The following is a 17262-nucleotide window of genomic DNA, read 5'->3' on the forward strand; positions in this document are numbered from 1 at the left end:
AAACAGTGGACATGGACAAAGCTCCCAGCACCTAATTGATGAGTGAATCCTTACGAGGCTTTAGCTGACCCAAGATGAAAGCAAATCTTCCTTCCTAAGTTGACATTTTATTAGAGGAAACAGTGGATGGTGTGTATCCTTTTAGGTTCCAGCCCCTCCCTCATGAACTTTTTGTGAAGGTTTCCTTTGTTCTGCTGTACCGTGATCGCAGCGAGCCTCCTGACTTGGGAATTCCACCCATATTCCTGGAGGGACCCCAGTTGGACTGCTTGCCAGAATCTCACTTTGTATGAGTTACACAACGCCTGCAAAGTAGACAAAGGGCTGCCCCTTCACGGGATTGTTGAAGGAAATGAACAAGTGAAATATAAGACAGAACCCGTCCTGGAACCCGGGACAGAGTGGACAGCCGGTATGCTGGCAGGAAGTTCCTCCCGCCCCCCTCCTTCCCTTGCCTCCCAGGCTTCTCCTTCCACCTTTGTTTCCCCATGTGGCTTTCCATTTCTCTAAAGCCGCTGCAAAGCCAGAGCAGCCAAGGGTCTCTTGAGTGTGCAGAGAACTTTGTAACTCATATCATGTTTTGCACACTTGCTACTTAATGAGGTGTCCTGATGTGTGTGCTGCTTGGAAAGCCCAAAGATAGCCCTTTTAGGATCCCTTTCACAGCCCAGAAGGTGCAGGCTTGGAGGTGAGGTAGTTTTCCAGGTGGCCCAGCTGCGGGAGGTGCTGCCTGGCCTCCCATAGCCATGGCTTCCTTATCTTTAGATCACGGTGGCAACAACCATGCAAGAACGTGGCCTTTTTGTGAGGATCAAGTGTGATAAGGATGCTGCTGGCGAACATCCTGCGTGCTGCACCTGCACTGTGTCCTTTCCGTCATTATCATGGAGCCCAAATTAAGTCCCCAGAAACGGAGACCCCTGGCGGCCGCGTGCTTGAAGGCCCCGCCCTCGCGCCGTTCTCTTCAGCACTGCAGCGCTCTTGCGGCCCTGCCTCCCTTTGTAAAACCCACGTGGCCGACTGGATGATTCATCCCACACCGGGACACCTGGTGTTCTCAGATACAAGTGCAGGCCAAGATAGCAAATTTGCATTTTGAATTAGGGCCAAGATCAACCTAAAACACAATTTTGATTTTAACACTGTGTCACTCCAAGAAATCCAATAGCCCTTTGTAGGTAAGAAGAGAAAAAAAAGTCAAAGTATCTCAATTCAGAGTTCAAAAGCCTTGCGCTCTGACTCACCAAAGCCTTTCTTTCCGGCACACTCTCTAGCTTCTGCTTCTCACAGGGCTAGGCTGATGCCCGCTTAATTAACCCCTCTTAAGGGGAACTCCCGTGAATCTTCTTCCCCGGAAACCTGCCGGCTGCGCCTCAGCTCCTGGGACCTAGTCCTCCTGCTTGCCCCAGCGCTGGCACTCGCTGCCTGCCTTGCTGGCTGTTCTTGGCCTAAATACATCTTATCTGCATTCATTTCTTTGCTTCTGTGAGCTCTGGGCTCTGGGCTAAGCACTCAGATTATGAATCAGAGTCAGGCAGGGTGCCCATCCGGGATGCCCAGACACAGATGCCGGAGCTCCTGAGAAGCTGCCAGCAGCAGACGCCTGCGCTCCCTGCTGCAGCGGAAGGAGAAACACCTCCTCACCTTCCATGCAGACACGACCTTCCACCCACTCCTTTGACTCTGGTCTGCTGCTGATGAGCTCTGCCCTGCATGGTTCTCTCCCAGGACGACCGGCCTTCCCGGGACCGTCCGTAGTGAAGGGCGGATTCTCACGTTTGCCGGAGCACAGGCCTGCTGTGAGCATTAATTAAGTCACTGTTTGGAAGGAACTTGGAGACCGCCCACAAAAGGCGGTTCACAAGGACAAGGGCTAGTTATTAAGGCATTAAATCCCCACGTTGCCACTAGATAGAGGCAGCTGAACGCTCTCTGACTGCTCAGGAAAAAACAGGATTCCTGCCTGTCCTACCCCAGGAAAAAAGTGAAATGATAACGGAAAAAACAGGATTCCTGCCTATCCTACCCCGGGAAAAAAGTGGAATAATAACGAGATGCACTTGACTCGCACTCAAAGGTTTCTTTCATTTAAAAGGTGCAAAGAGGTGATCTACTCTTGATCTGGTTCTTCCTTAGCAGTTAGTTGTTATTTACTAGGCAAATTGGCCGCATAGGAGAAGTCATGGGCATCCACATTTCTGGTCATAAGAGTGGAGTTCCAGCAAGATCAAATCCTGTGATGCATGGAGCAAACACTTCTTCGCCATACCTGTGCCTTAAAAGGTTTATGTGGGGAGGACTCCACTTGTGACCTTAAACCAAACCGCCCGGGTGCGGGCACAGTCCTCCACGCAGCAGCACGTGGATGCGTGAGTGGCACTGCAGAACCCGCAGGGGTGCTTTGTGTTAGCAGAATTCAGTCACCCCTCTTGGAGCCCACCTGGGGCAGCAGGGCTCTTGCCTTTCTGGTGAGAATTGCCCCTCATTTCTGAGAACTTCAGCCCAGCAAGATGGAGTTGGTGGCAGCCTGCCTCCAGCAGGTTCCCGACCCGCAGAGCAGTACGTGATCTGAAGCCTGGCTCCCCAGACATTCCCTGATCAGCAGCCAAAGTTACAGCCAGAAGCAGAATTCTGGGCATGGCAACATGTATCTGAGCCCTTGTGCCCTTGTGGTTCCAGGTTCCATGAGCCTCTGGTTCCAGGCCCCAGTGGGCCACACAGGCAATGAGTTTGGGTTAATGTTCCAGGTTCTAGGCCTCAGGTCCCGGCTCACCAGGCGAGGCTATGAAGAGGCAGAGCCCAGTGGCTGGATGGGAGGGTGTCAGAGGCCCCACAGACCCATTGCTGATGGGTGAGGATCTTGAGGATCTTAGTCTGGAGCAGAAGGGCACAAAGGGGGTTCCCATGTGCCATTCGAGGGAAGCCTTGCACCTGCGTCCAGGGAGGAAGTGACCCCTGGGCCTGTGGGAAGTGGAGGCAGGAGTGAGTAGCTCAGGAGGCTTAGTTGCTTCATTTGTGTTTCCTGAGTGTTCCTTGAGACATCACATGAATATATCAACAACTTTGAGTTATAATTCACAGGCCATAAAATTCACCCATTGGAAGCGTACACTTCAGTGCATTCTAGTATTGCATTTTCTCCCATATCTGTGGGATACACTCCAAGACCCCCAGTGGGTGCCTGAAACCATGGATAGTGCCAAAACTCCATATACTATGTTTTTTCACATGCACACACATTTGCGGTAAAGTTTAATTTAAAACTTCGGCCCAGGAAGAGGTTAACAATAATAACTAATGACGTGAAGCGATGACAACAAGCCAGCCTCAGTGCTCTAGCACCTGGGGCCATCCTCAAGTGCAGTGAGGGCTCCCTGCATACAACACTGTGGTAGGTACCATGGCAGTGGCTCTCATGACTGAGACGGCTCCCAAGTGACTGACAGGTGGGTAGGGTGTGCGGTGTGGACGGACGCACTGGACAAAGGAATGATTCACATCCCAGCCAGATGGAGCTGGAGGGCGGGAGATTTCATCACGAGCACACAATGGAAAATTCATCATGGTTTATTTCTGGAATTTTCCATTGAATATTTTTGGACTATGGTTGACCTTGGGTATCTGAAACCACGAAAAGGAAAACCACAAGTAAGCGGGGCCTACGATAGTCACAGATATGGAACAAGTGTCACCCAGTCAACTTTAGACAATTTTCGTCACCTCAGAAAGAAACCACATCACTCCCACATTCCCCGAGTCTGGCCCCGAATGGCCACTAATGTACCTTCTGCCTCTGCAACTTTCTCTATTCTGTACTTTTTATGTAAATAGAATCATTAGACGTGGCCATTTGAGACTGACTTCTCTCACTTAGCATAATGTGTGAAACCTTCATTTATGTGGTAGCATCTATCAGTGCTTCATAACTTTTTATGGTAGATACATATTTCGTTATCTATGAATTCATATATATCCCACATTAGTGAATTTTATTATATAATAAGCCCCATTCTGTTTATCCATTCATCAGTAGATGGAAATTTGAGATTACATTTTGGCTGTCACAAATAAAGCAACAGTAAACATATACAGTCTTTATATGAATGTGTGAACACATTCTTATTGCTTCTCTAGGAGTGGAATTTCTGGGTCACATAGTGACTCGACTCTGGTCAATCCATTCAGGAGCTGCCTCACTGTTTTCTAAAGTGACTGTACTGTTGACATTCTTACCATCAACGTGCAGCTTCTGATTTCCTCATGCTGTAGCACCTGGGGCCATCCTCAAGTGCAATGAGGGCTCCCTACATACAAGTGACAAGTGACCAGCACTTGTCAGCATCTGACGTTTGCTTCTGGACATCCCAGTGGGCATAGCATGGTCTCACCGTAGTTTTGATTTATACATTTCTGATGACTAATGATATCGACGATCTTTTTGCGTGTTTAGGGTTTTTTGCAGATTTTCTTTGGAGAAATATCTGTTCAGATCCTTTGCCAGTTGTTAATTGGGTTATTTGTCGTTCTATTATTGATTTATAATAATTATTTATATATTCTGGATAGAAATCACTTATCAGTATATGATTTTTAAATATCTTCTCCCCTTCTGTAGATTTTTTTTTCCACTTTTATGGTGGTGTATTTGCAACACAAAAGTCTGGTTTTCAAAATTTTTATAGCGTTCAATTTATCTACTTTTTTATTGCGCATGCTTTTGTTCTCATATTTAAGAATATGTTGCCAAATCTGAGCGTTGTATAGTTACAGTTCTTTTTTTTTTTTTTTTTTCCTGAGATGGAGTCTTGCTCTGTCAACCTGGCTGGTGTACAGTGGTGCAATCTCGGCTCACTGCAACTTCTGCCTCCCAGGTTCAAGTGATTCTCCTGCCTCAGCCTCCCTAGTAGTTAGGATTACAGGCACACGCCACCATGCCTGGCTAATTTTTTTGTATTTTTACTAGAGACAGGGTTTTGCCATGTTGGCAGGCTGGTCTCGAACTCCTGACCTCAGGTGATCCACCCGCCTTGGCATCCCGAAGTGCTGGGATTACAGGCATGAGCCACCATGCCAAGCCTAGTTTTAGTTCGTATATGGATCCAAGTTTGGGTCTTGGATCCATTTTGGGTTTATTATTGTATACAGTGTGAGATAGGGACATGCTGGAGGCAGGCTGCCACCAACTCCATCTTGCTGGGCTGAAGTACTCAGAAATGAATACTCCTGTTTGCATGGGGATGTCTGGTTGGTTAAAAAGATAATTCTCTCCCCTTCGACTAGCCCTGGCACCCCTGTGAAGAGTCTGTTGACAGTAGATGCGTCTTGGTATGGATTCTGTTCCACTGAACAGAGTGGCACCACTCTGTCTTAATTGCTGTTGCTTTGTAGTGAGTTTTGAAGTCGGGAAGTGTTTGCCCTCCTACTTTGTTCTGTATGATGTTAGCTGTGGGTGTGGCTTCTCAATCTTAAAGTTCACAAAGCCATTGCGTAGAAGATCATGGATTTAATCTTTGGTCTTTTAATGGTAGAACATTCCTAGAAGGGTGTCGGATCGATCATTGGGTAGTTGCAGTCATGGGGAGTGTATCCAGAAGATACTGAGACTTGACCCGGTGTAATGAATCTGTGGGTATGATGGAGAGACAGCAGCAGAGCGGCACCTCCTGTGTGCCTTTTTTCCTAACACACTGCTGTCACTGGCAGCAGGCCCTGTCTACACCCAGACAGCACCTAACCGTCCCCACATTATACAGCTTCTTCATAGCCAAGCAGAACTTAACAACGTATAGTCAGCCTCCAGACTTGCAGCTTCAAACATCTAGGTCTAGGGGAAAAATATTTGGCTTCCCATTCTTCAAAGTGTTCTCCCCCAGACCTGAAGGGTCATTTAGGAACAAGTTGTTTCTTAATCCCCTGCTGCCTATGCTTCTCACCTTCCTCACTCTTTACACAGAAAAGCAGCTGAGCAGGAGGAGAAACAGGAGAATCTACTCTGAAGTTCTGCCAGATGGGCACTGCCTTGGTGTACTCTCCATTTTAGCCCATAGATGCCCAAAATGTAAAGCAGAGCTTTTGCACAGCTTGAGAATGATCTTTAAAATGCAATGGGAGGCTGGTTTCAAATATGCAAATCAATGTGATGCATCCCATTAACAGAATGAAAGATTTTCAAACCCCATGATCATCTCAACTGACACAGAAAAAGCTTTTCACAAAGTTCAACACCCTTTCATGATAAAAAACAAAAACAAAACAAAACAAAAATCACCTCTTAACAGTTTAAGTATAGAAGAAAAGTTCCCCAACATTATGAAGGCTATTATGTAAAACCTGCAGCTAACATAACTAACAGGGAGCAACTGAAACTTTCCCACTAAGATCCAGTAGAAAGCAGAGATGCCCTCCCTTGCCACTTCTGTTCAGCATGGGATTAGAAGTAGTAACAAGAGCAGTCAGATGAGAGATGAAAGAAAATAAACAAAAGGGATCCATTTCAGAAGGAAGAAGTAACATTTCTGTATTTGCAGATGACATGATCCTATATGTGGAAAATCCCAAAGATTACACACAAAAATACTGTTAGAATTATGAATGAATTCAGTGAAGTTGCAGAATACAAAATCAGCATACAAAAATCAGTAGCATTTGTATAGACAAATAATAACCTAGCTGGAAAATAAATCAATAAAACAATCCCATTTATGATAGCATCAAAAAAGATATTTTGGAATAAATTTAACAAAGGAGGTAAAAGATTTGTACACTGAAAACTATAAAACATTAAAGAAAGAAATGGAAAAAGGTACAAATAAATGAAAAGCTATTTCATGTTCATTAGGAAGAATTAATATTGTTAAAATGTCCATACTACCCAAAGTGATATACAGATTTAACACAATCCCTATTAAAATCTTCAATAGCAACAATAGCTATTTTCACAAACATTAGGAAAATATCCTAAAATGTTTGTAGAACCAGAAAAAACTCCAAGAAGCCAGAAAAAAAAAAAAAAAAAAAACTGAGAAGGAAAAACAAAGTTGGAGGAATCATACTTCTTGATTTAAAATTATATTACAAAGCTATAGATATTGAAGCAGTATGATACTGGCATAAAAACAGAACCGTAGACCCATGGAACAGAACATAGAGCCCCAAAATAAATTCAAACACGTATGTGCAACTAATTTTTGACAAAGTCACCAAGAGGACGCAATGGGGAAAGGACAGTCCCTTCAATAAACAGTGCTGGGAAAACTGAATTTTCACATGGAAGATAATAAAACTGGATCCTTCTCTTATACATTAAAAAAAAAAAAAAAACTCAAAATGGATGCAAGCCCTAAATGTAAAATCTGAAACCAAAAAACTCATAGAAGAAAATGTTGGGAAAAATCTCCTTGACCTTTGTCACAGCAATACTTTTAAAAATGTTACCCAAAAGCTTAAGTGACAAAACAAAAATGAATAAATGGACCACACAAAACTAAAAAGCTTCTGCACAGTCAAAGAAACAATATCAAAATGAAAAAGCAACCTATAGAGTGGGAAAAAAAAAGTTTGCAAATCACAGCTGATAAGGGGTTAATATCCAAAATGTATAAATAACTCTTACAAATCAAGAGTAAAAATAAGGCAAATAATCCTCAAATGAGCGAAGGTCCTACACAGACATTTTTTAAAACAGTAAATAAAAATGTCCAACAGGCAAATGAGAAGGTGTTCAACATCACTCCTCAAACGGGAAATGCAAAATGAAGCCATCATCGTCACCTCCTGGCCTGTTCTCCCTGCCCACTGCACAAATGAAGACCAGGGCATTGCAGTAAACCAAGGGTCTAATTAATGCCAGGCTGGCCGCGGCCGTGGCAGATGGAGTTATTACTCAAATCGATCTCATGGAAGGCTTGTAGGTTAAGGGATTTTCAAGGACAGTTTTAGGAAAGGGTGGGGCGCCCAGGCAGTGGCTGCTTGCTGCCAACTGACTGGGATATAGTCACGGTGTGGGAAAGCTCCCGCTGTGCACTGAGTGGTTTCTGGGTGGGGCCACAGGAGCGAAAGAGTCATCTACTGGGGGGTCCACGTGGAGCCATGGGTATCAGGCATGCAAAAAACCCTGAAAAGATGCCTCAAAAAGCCGATCTTAGGTACTACCATAGTGATGCTCTCTGCAGGACCTCTGAAATAATGGCTGGCCATCATGAATATCTACACCTTAACAGAATTCAGGCTCCACTTCTCCCCCTCACGGGGTGGTCTCTCATTAGCTTTACAAAGGCAGTTGGGTCTGGGGGAAAGGCCTATTAATTATCATTTAAACTGTCAACTTAATGTCTCCCGAAGCTGACTTGGCAGCTTGAGGCTGAAGGCAAAATGGCATTGGCTGGATCAGATCTTCCACTCCCAGAATTTTCTCACTGTTAACCGTTTATCAAAGCTGATTTCATCAAAAGTTACCACTTCACACCTGGAAGGACAGCTGTGTGAGTGGAAAATAACAACTTGGGACCCCAATTCCTTCTGCCAAAAGAAAAAAAAAAATTAAGCTGAAAGCTGAGTCATGCAAGAAGTTGCCTTTCCTTTTGTTCCAAAGCACATAGCTACAGATAAAAGGTTAAATACCTCCACAGGCAGCAACTCTTCATTCACCTTATCTTATGTAAAGTGCCAGTTTTCCCTGTTAAGTATTGAAGCTCTCAAATTCATCTTTGGAGAAAGGCACAGACTGTTTCTGTAATTCTGTTCTTTTTTTTTTTTTTTTCCTTAACCTTGGCAAAATAACCTTCTAAACTGATTGAGACCCATCTCAGATACTTTTTGGTTTACAACTATTATCCAAAAATCAAGAGATAACAAGGGCTGGTGAGGTTGTGGACAAAAGGGAAGCCTTGCACACTGTAGTGGGAATGTGGGTTGGTACAGCCATTATGAAAAAGAGCACATTAAAAATAGAACAGCTATGTGACCCACCAGTCCTCCTGAGGAAATTCCCAAAGGAGACAAAATCAATGCCTCGCAAGGAGGCCTGCAACGCCCATGTTCATTGCAGCATGATTCACAGTAGCCAAGATACAGAGGCAACCTGATGGACAAATGGATAGAAAAAATGTGGGGGATATATATATCTTCAATGGAATATTATTCAGCCTTAAGAAGAATGCAGTCCTGCTATTTGCCACAATATAGATATACGCAGAAAATATTATGTTAAAATAAGTCAGATTCAGAAAGAAAAATATTGTGTTATCTCACTTAAATGAGAGATGATAAATAAAAGTTATCTCACTTAAATGTGAGATAATACAATATTTTTTCTTTTTTTTTTTTCTAAAGAGCTCAGGCTGAGCACGGTGGCTCAGGCCTGTAATCCCAGCACTTTGGGAGGCTGAAGGGGGTGGATCATTTGAGCTCAGGAGTTGGAGACCAGTCTGGCCAACATGGTGAAACCCCGTCTCTACTAAAAATACAAAAATTAGGCAATTATGGTGATGTACATTTGTAGTCTCAGCTACTTCGGAGGCTGAGGTGGGAGGATCACTTCAGCCTGGGAGGCAGAGGTTGTAGTGAGCCAAGATCACGCCACTGTACTCCAGCCTGGGTGACAGAGTAAGACCCTGTCTCAAAAAAGTGAAAATTAAAATAAAAGCTCAAATACACATAGGTGAGAGTGAAATGGTGGTTATAGGTGGGGGGATGGGGAGATATAAGTCAAATGATGCAAAATAGCAGATATGTGGGATGATCAAGTCTAGAGATCTAATGCCCAATATGAAAACTAAAGTTAATAAAATTATACTGTGTTAGAGGCTTTGCTAAGTAAGTAGATTTTAGCTGCTCTTGTCACAAAAAAGTAACCGGAATGATAAATAAGTTAATTTGTTTCACTATAGTAAGCATTCTATGATGTATGCGTATCCCATATCAACATGTTGTAAACATTAAATATACGTGATAAAATTTATTTTTTAAAATTCAATGGAGAAACTAGGCTTGTAAGCAGACTGTTAGGGTACCACATAATGATGTGCTTTATGTCTGAAGTAGGAAAGGGTGCAAAAGGAAGAAGGCATGCAGGAAAGAAAGCATGCAGGAAAGAAGGGATGCAGGACAGAACACATGCAGGAAAGAAGGCGTGCAGGAGAGAACGCATGCAGGAAAGAAGGCGTGCAGGAGAGAACGCATGCAGGAAAGAAGGCGTGCAGGAGAGAACGCATGCAGGAAAGAAGGCATGCAGGAGAGAATGCATGCAGGAAAGAAGGCGTGCAGGAGAGAATGCATGCAGGAAAGAAGGCGTGCAGGATAGAACGCATGCAGGAAAGAAGGCGTGCAGGAGAGAATGCATGCAGGAAAGAAGGCGTGCAGGAGAGAATGCATGCAGGAAAGAAGGCGTGCAGGAGAGAACGCATGCAGGAAAGAAGGCGTGCAGGAGAGAACGCATGCAGGAGAGAACGCATGCAGGAGGGAACACATGCAGGAGAGAGCGCATGCAGGAAAGAACGCACGCAGGAGAGAACACACGCAGGAAAGAAGGCATCCAGGATAGAACGCATGCAGGAAAGAAGGCATGCAGGAGAGAACACATGCAGGAGAGAACGCATGCAGGAGGGAACACATGCAGGAAAGAACGCATGCACAAAAGGCATGAATCAGTATATTATGCTTCTTGATGGGAAAGGAAGCATGGTGCACTGAGGGAGTGGAGTGGGGGTGCCTGAAGCAGCCAGGCCTGGGGCCATGAGAGCAGATGCTGCTCCCAGAGGCTGAGGGGAGACTTAGTCAGGGAATGCGGGGGTCCACACAGGGAGGTGTGCAGGCATGGAGGAGACTCGGTGGCCCTGAACACCCACAGGCCCCACACCAGGGTGCTGGCTTACCTCGAAGGTGATGGGGTGGCACTGAAGACTCAGCTGCAGGAAGGGGACATCTCAAAAGACATAGAGAAGGGGCAGGAGAGAAACCCCTGTGGCTGCCGGAGGAAGAAGCAGCAGGCCCCCAGGCCATGGTCCCTCGGCGGGAATCAAGTCACACAGCAGGAGGGAGAGAAGAGCTCTGCTGAGAGGCACCGGGAGGCTGAGAGGAGCTACCCAGAGGCCAAGGCCATGGGCCTGGATGATGGTGGATGAGCCTGGGCTGCAGGCCTGGGTAGTTACTGTTCACTGTCACAGGGAACATGGAGGAGTTTTTAATAAGTGACCCTCCTACCTGCTGACTTTTTCAATACTTTGTGTGAAATGTCACGTGGAAGAGCCCAAAAGGCCTTTGGCAGGAAGTGTGAGGCTGTGTTGAGACACACACACCAGAAGCACAGATGCCCCCCGTGCAGAGCAGGCCGTGGGAATGGAGCAAGGCTAACTGGGAAATGGGGTGAGGACTCAGGAAGAACAGGTGCATATTTCGGAGCAGTTGTGAGCTTGCCCTGGGGTTGATGTGGAGGCGCAGGTTGGTTCTTAGTAATTCCCAAGACGTATTAGTCCATTCTCACACCACTATAAGGACACATCGAAGACTAAGTAGTTTATAAAGAAAAGAGGTTTAATCAACTCAGGAAGCAAGGCACTTTCTTCACAAGGCGGCAGGAAGGAGAAGCGCAAGCAGGGGAAATGCCAGATGCTTTTAAAACCATCAGATCCCTTGAAACTCACTCTCTATCATGAGAACAGCATGGGGGAAACCACCCTGCCCCCTTGATCCAGTTACCTCCTCCTGGCCCTGCCCTTGACATGTGGGGACTATGGGGATTACAGTTCAAGGTGAGATTTGGGTGGGGACACATATCACAAGCCTAAACTATCATGCTGAATATTTACCCTGAAAAACGTTGAGCCTACCCTGTGAATAGGGACAAATGATTACACCCTTTTGCAGTTAGTGTAATGCTTGGTCCACTGAAGGCCTGAAGGTCTTGGGATGCTTCTGGAGTCCATTCCTACATTCCATCCTCTGTCTCTTAGGCAGCCTCGAGCACAACAGTGGCCCGACACTTACCAGTGGCATCCAATGATAGACCAACTGAAGCATGTGGCATACACGGAAAGCTTTTGAAATTGAATTCTGTATGAAACCGAGAGATACACAACTGTACGTGACAACCGGTATCATAGATAATGTGTTCAGTATCTTATTATCATAAGTGGTGATGAGGTATTGGGCTGGAAGAGGTCAAGGCAGGCGCCACTGTTCCGGCAGCAGCAGAGAACCAACCACGCGATCACACACCAAGTCTCATGGTCGAGAGACCATGGAGAAAATACACCCCAGCTAACTTACACCGGTGTTTCTCCAACTGTGGCCACAATTCATTTGTGAGTTGTGATATCAATCTGAGGAGGCAGTACTAATATCAGCAAAAAGAAGTAAAATGGAAAGTATTTGAAGATGTCATACATACTAAGTATGTGTTGTTCTGTGAAATGTTTGATTTTATCATGGTTTCGAATCTCTCTACAATATACATAGGATGTGCACACGGGATCAAGATGTAAAATCTACTTCTCACCATGGAGCAGGGTTAAAACATGACAGCCACGATCCTGTTTCCATGTAGAAAGAAGGTGACCCCCCATCTCTGAGCAAGAGGAACTGGAGGTAACAAGACCCATTCAAGGAATGAGAAAGTAAACCAAGAATCCCTGGGGCACCAGGTTGGAACCAGGCCTTTTTTTCAGCTGAACTCTGAGGTGCTAAGAGGTCATGCCCAACAAGGGGAACCCAGGAGGTCCTGACATTGTTCACTATTTTACTTTTGCCTGAATTACTTCAGGACACCCTGTGAAAACTCAAAAACTCTCATGACTTACTCATAAACTGTGCAAAAATGACCAAATTGTGTACCCTTTCCAGCTTCTGTCCACCATCTGCACAATGGGACCTGGTAACACCCACTTTCTACAGTTGTGAGGAGCGGGGACACAGTAGCACCGGCCCTGAGCAGAGACGCCCTCACTCACTTCTTTCTCCCTTTATTTCTTCACTCTATTATTGATCAGCTGTTTACATGTAAGGTACCTTGTGTGAGATATTAATCACAGAGTAGTGCGACTTGATCTCTATCCTCTTGTAAAGACAAGAATTCACCAAAATAAATGCAAATGTATGACTGTGACAAAAGCTAATTTTGAAAATTAAAATTGGAGTACTGAAAATTTAAAGTGCAATTGAGGAAGTCAAAGGTAGATGTTAGAAACCCTTCCGGAACGTAGAGAAGAAAAAGAGATTAAAAAAAAAAAAAAACAGCTGAAACCAATGGAAGATAAATTTAGACAATCCAACAGTCCAAATCCATTTAGTAGTAGAAATTCAAAAAAACTAATAATAATAAAGGAAATAAAGAGGGGAAAATTAATAAAGAAAGAAGAAAGTTCTGGGGGGTGAACAGTTTCCAGGTTGTGTGGGGCACTCATGTCAAGCAGTAAGAATGAAAAAAACCTAAACTCATCAACCTCCAGAAAACCAACAGAAAGAGAAGACCGTAGAGCTGTTTAGAGAGAAAACCCGTGCTTCTGAGCTTCCCGGGGGAACCAGGATCAGACTGCAGACTGGCCTGGCGATGGAGTGGAACCGTTCGTAAACCTGAACACTATACATGCATAGCGTAGAATAAAATAGCCTCAAGGCCTTTGCAGCCTTGGGAGAGATGATTATCCCCTTAGTGAAATAGACATTTCCAACATGCAGGGCCTCGGAACCCTTGCCTCGAGGTCCCCATTCTGAAAAATACCTGGGGCTCTGTGTCCACAAACTGGAGAAGAAATCCAAGAAAGAATGGTGTAGGACACTCAAACCATGGGATTCATAAGGAACCCAAAATAAACAACCCCCTGCCCCCAGGTCACATGGAGTGCTGTAGCCGGAGGGTGGGGCGGTGGGGAGGGGTGCCGGCACAGCCCCTACACACCACACCCACCCTGTGGTCCCGCTGAGATGGGACCTGCCCAGCCCAGGGCGGGGCGCCCAGCACTCGGGCCAGTTCTGGAGATGGCCACTTACGAATGCTTGGTTTTCAAAATCAAATACACAGAAACAAAATAGGTCGGATAACTTGCTTGCCTAAAATAGATGTCCAGAGGAAATTTCTGCCTCTGACTTTAAATATTTTTTTTAAATGAACTAGGAGCCACAAAAGGGGGATTTTGGTAGGTTCTCGACCCCCCTGCCCTGGGACAGGACTCTGTGCACCAGTGGTGGCCGCAGAGGCTCGGAGAAGGGACTCGAACCCCCACCCTGGGACAGGACTCTGTGTACCAGTGGTGGCCGCAGAGGCTGGGAGGACGGACTCGCTGCCCTGCTCCTGCCCAGGGAGGGGAGCTTGGGTTTTGTGCAGTACTTTGTTCTGGAGTCATGTGCAGCCACCTTCTGATGAGAATAACGTGGACGGATTTCAGGCAGGGAACTTCTTCCATCTCATCATTATTCCTTGTTCTGTTGGCTCTTCAAGGAGCATTGTCTAGCATAAGGTTATTGTTCATAAAATCCCACAAATGAGCATGCTTTGTATGACAACTTTAATAAAATCTCACACCCATTTCAATTTATACTATGAATATGAATTGTAGCATAGTTTGCTTGTCATTCATTAATAACTGTTTAATTTTTTAGATATGAGCTAGTCATATGTATGTTTCTTGATATTATTATCAATATTCCATTGACATTAGCTGATTGCAAAATGCTTTTTAAAATAACTATAGCTTTATAAAATAATTTACTAAAAAAAACAAACACCCCACATATGACACAGCATGAAAACTGAGCATGTTGCCAATGTATTAACTCATTTTAATTTTTTTCTTTTAATAGATTTTTCTCATTTATTGACCCCAAAGGTGGTAAATTTAAAGATGGCCATGGAATTTCTTTTTTACCCAAAAATACATTTTTATATTTTTGAATTTTCTGTTCTTTCATACTTTCCATTTGTCTTTACACGCAAAGTAGATTATTTTTCTACATATTTAAGATTGCAGCTATGTCCATTCCAGCTTCTGTCTATTCTTTCTCTCCACCTTCCATTGAGTTTATGTAGCGATGTCTTACCCATCTGTTTTCTGCTGTGTTAGCCGTGTCTAGCAGAGTCCCAGAGACTCAGCCCTCAGTCAGGGGTGGGCAGACTCACTGGTCATACTCACATGTTGGGAGCCGGAGTTTTCTGTATGTAACCTTTGCTGCTTGTCTAGACCATCACAGTTAGAAATTAGAAACTGAAAATGTATACTAATAAATCGGTATCTAGCGACATTAATATCACTGCCCACTATCATTTATTGAGCATTTAATGATAAGCCAGACATTTTTGATATATTATTTAATTCAGACATTGAAAGTCTAGGAAATTAATGCTTATAAAACAACATGCTCAAATCATGAAGTAGTAAGTGGTAGTGCTTTTATAACCCCTTTCTGGCTAACTGAAAATTGTTTAACCATTAAAGATTTTGCTTGTTGGTTGAGTCACATGTACAGCGTTGTCTGAGCAGTTAGAATCCATCTTCACAGGGCAATGCAAACATTTTCTTTCTCTTTTTCTTTCGTTTTCTTTCTTGTTTTTCCAGTGAATCCATATTAACCACTAGGAGCAGGCACATAAGATCCAAAGGCGCGTAGGAATTGTGTGGGCTCTGGGGTCTCGCGTAACAGAGGATTCTGTAAGATAGTTCAGAGTTCATGGTAATGTGTAGGGGAGTTATTATATCCAAAGGGGTAAGAGAAGTTCTTTTGTTTTAAACTACAATGTAGTAGAGAAAAAAGATCAATTTGGTCTAATTCCTTTCTCTTTCAAGGGACTAATCAGGACTTTTAACCTTCTGAGGTTCATATCCACCATTATGTTCTTGACAAGATATACATGCTCCATATGTGGATGAAGTTGTTCTTTGGGGAAAATTAAGTACACAGGGAAGGGTTTGGGGCTCAGTCCCTAATGGTCAGCAGAAGTGGACGAGGTGGGCTAGTTTCCAGGTCGAAGGAAAAGATTGGCGAATTCTGGGGAAAATGGTCCTATTATGACTCCCTGTGTTTCTTATTTAACTCCACTCTCTGGTTTCCTGTTGCTCAAATGAGGAATTGCATAGAAAGTGGGACGGCACTTCCATGATGGTTATCTGCATTAAGCTGCATCATTGCAGGGGCTCAGGGCTGTCGGCTCACTTGACCTGTTGAGGTTCAAAACAGCCCAGAGAGTTTTAGTCCTGTCAACCCTGGAGAGCAGGAAGCACTGAATCCTTTGGAATGGAAATCATAAGGGGCCAGCTATCCAGTGCCACCACCCAAGGCTCCCCTAGGACCTAGTGGCGAGACTCAGATTCCCTGACCCGTATCTCAGCGCTGCGGGTCCTTCCTGAGCATGTGTAGGGACAGCCTTCATTCACGGTGGGAAGAACTGTACTAGATCTTAACACAGATAATTCAGTGTCAATTATTCTCTCCTTCTGACTAACTGGGGAGTTCTGAGCATGTATTTCACCCTCTCTGAGTATCAGTTTCTTTATTCGTAAAATTCACATAAAGTTCAATTGATGGCCAAATGACATAACGGGTAAGAAAGTGTTTTGTAAGGTTTTAAGTTCTACCAATTTTAAGGAGACTAGGCTGATCCTCTCACCCCAGAAGTCCCTGGAGACATCACAGAATGAATAAGGGTGACAGTGGGAATCCTGGTGTGGAGCTCCTCCGATGCTGCCGCACGGGCTGAGCCTACCCCGAGTCTGGGCAGGAGGGAGGACACGGCTGCGTGCAGGGCTTCTGGTCCACAGGAACTGGGAGCTCATGGAACCGTCTCAGGCAGAGCACAGAGCGCAGAGCTGACGTAGCTGGCAGAGAACAAACCTTCCCAGCCAGAGCTTGCTCCCACAGGAGCCTGGGCAAGGGTCACAGTCCAAACAGCAGGCGTCAAATCTAGGAGAATAAACTGTAAAGGGGAATGCGTTGTTCACGGACATGAAAGAGAACTTTTGTTTCCTGGAGGAAGCTGACGTGTGCGTGTTGACAGTTGCAAAGAGGACGACGCCCTGTGTATGTCTCTTCCTAAGGTGGTGATGAATTCATGAGGTGCTGCATGTTGCTTTTCATATTTTGCAGATGGAGAAATCAAGGCACAGAGAGATTAAGTGACTTTGCCATAGTCACAAGCTGGAGAGGACCAGGAGTAGAGCTTAGAGCGAGCCCCTGACTCTGGGCCTGCGTCCTGCCAGGAGTCACGCTGCCTCCGTTCCTAGGAGAGAAGACTTCCTGTAAGGTAAAGGCGGCCATCTACACTCGGTTCTGTGCAGC

The 17262-nt window shown here is 44.8% G+C and overlaps 1 protein-coding gene across 3 annotated transcripts in view; it reads left to right on the forward strand.

Annotated features, from left to right (window-relative positions):
• Positions 1-17262, forward strand: part of MYT1L (myelin transcription factor 1-like) — a 557824-nt gene that overhangs the window by 325811 nt on the left and 214751 nt on the right. For all 3 annotated transcript variants that reach the window (XM_011989525.1, XM_011989526.1, XM_011989527.1), the window contains exon 5: positions 17071-17227. The gene's annotated coding sequence lies outside the window, so the exon portion shown is untranslated. The remainder of the gene's footprint in view (positions 1-17070; positions 17228-17262) is intronic.

Source organism: Mandrillus leucophaeus, unplaced genomic scaffold, assembly GCF_000951045.1.
Source record: "Mandrillus leucophaeus isolate KB7577 unplaced genomic scaffold, Mleu.le_1.0 Scaffold355, whole genome shotgun sequence".
In the NCBI taxonomy this organism is placed as follows: Eukaryota; Metazoa; Chordata; class Mammalia; order Primates; family Cercopithecidae; genus Mandrillus; species Mandrillus leucophaeus.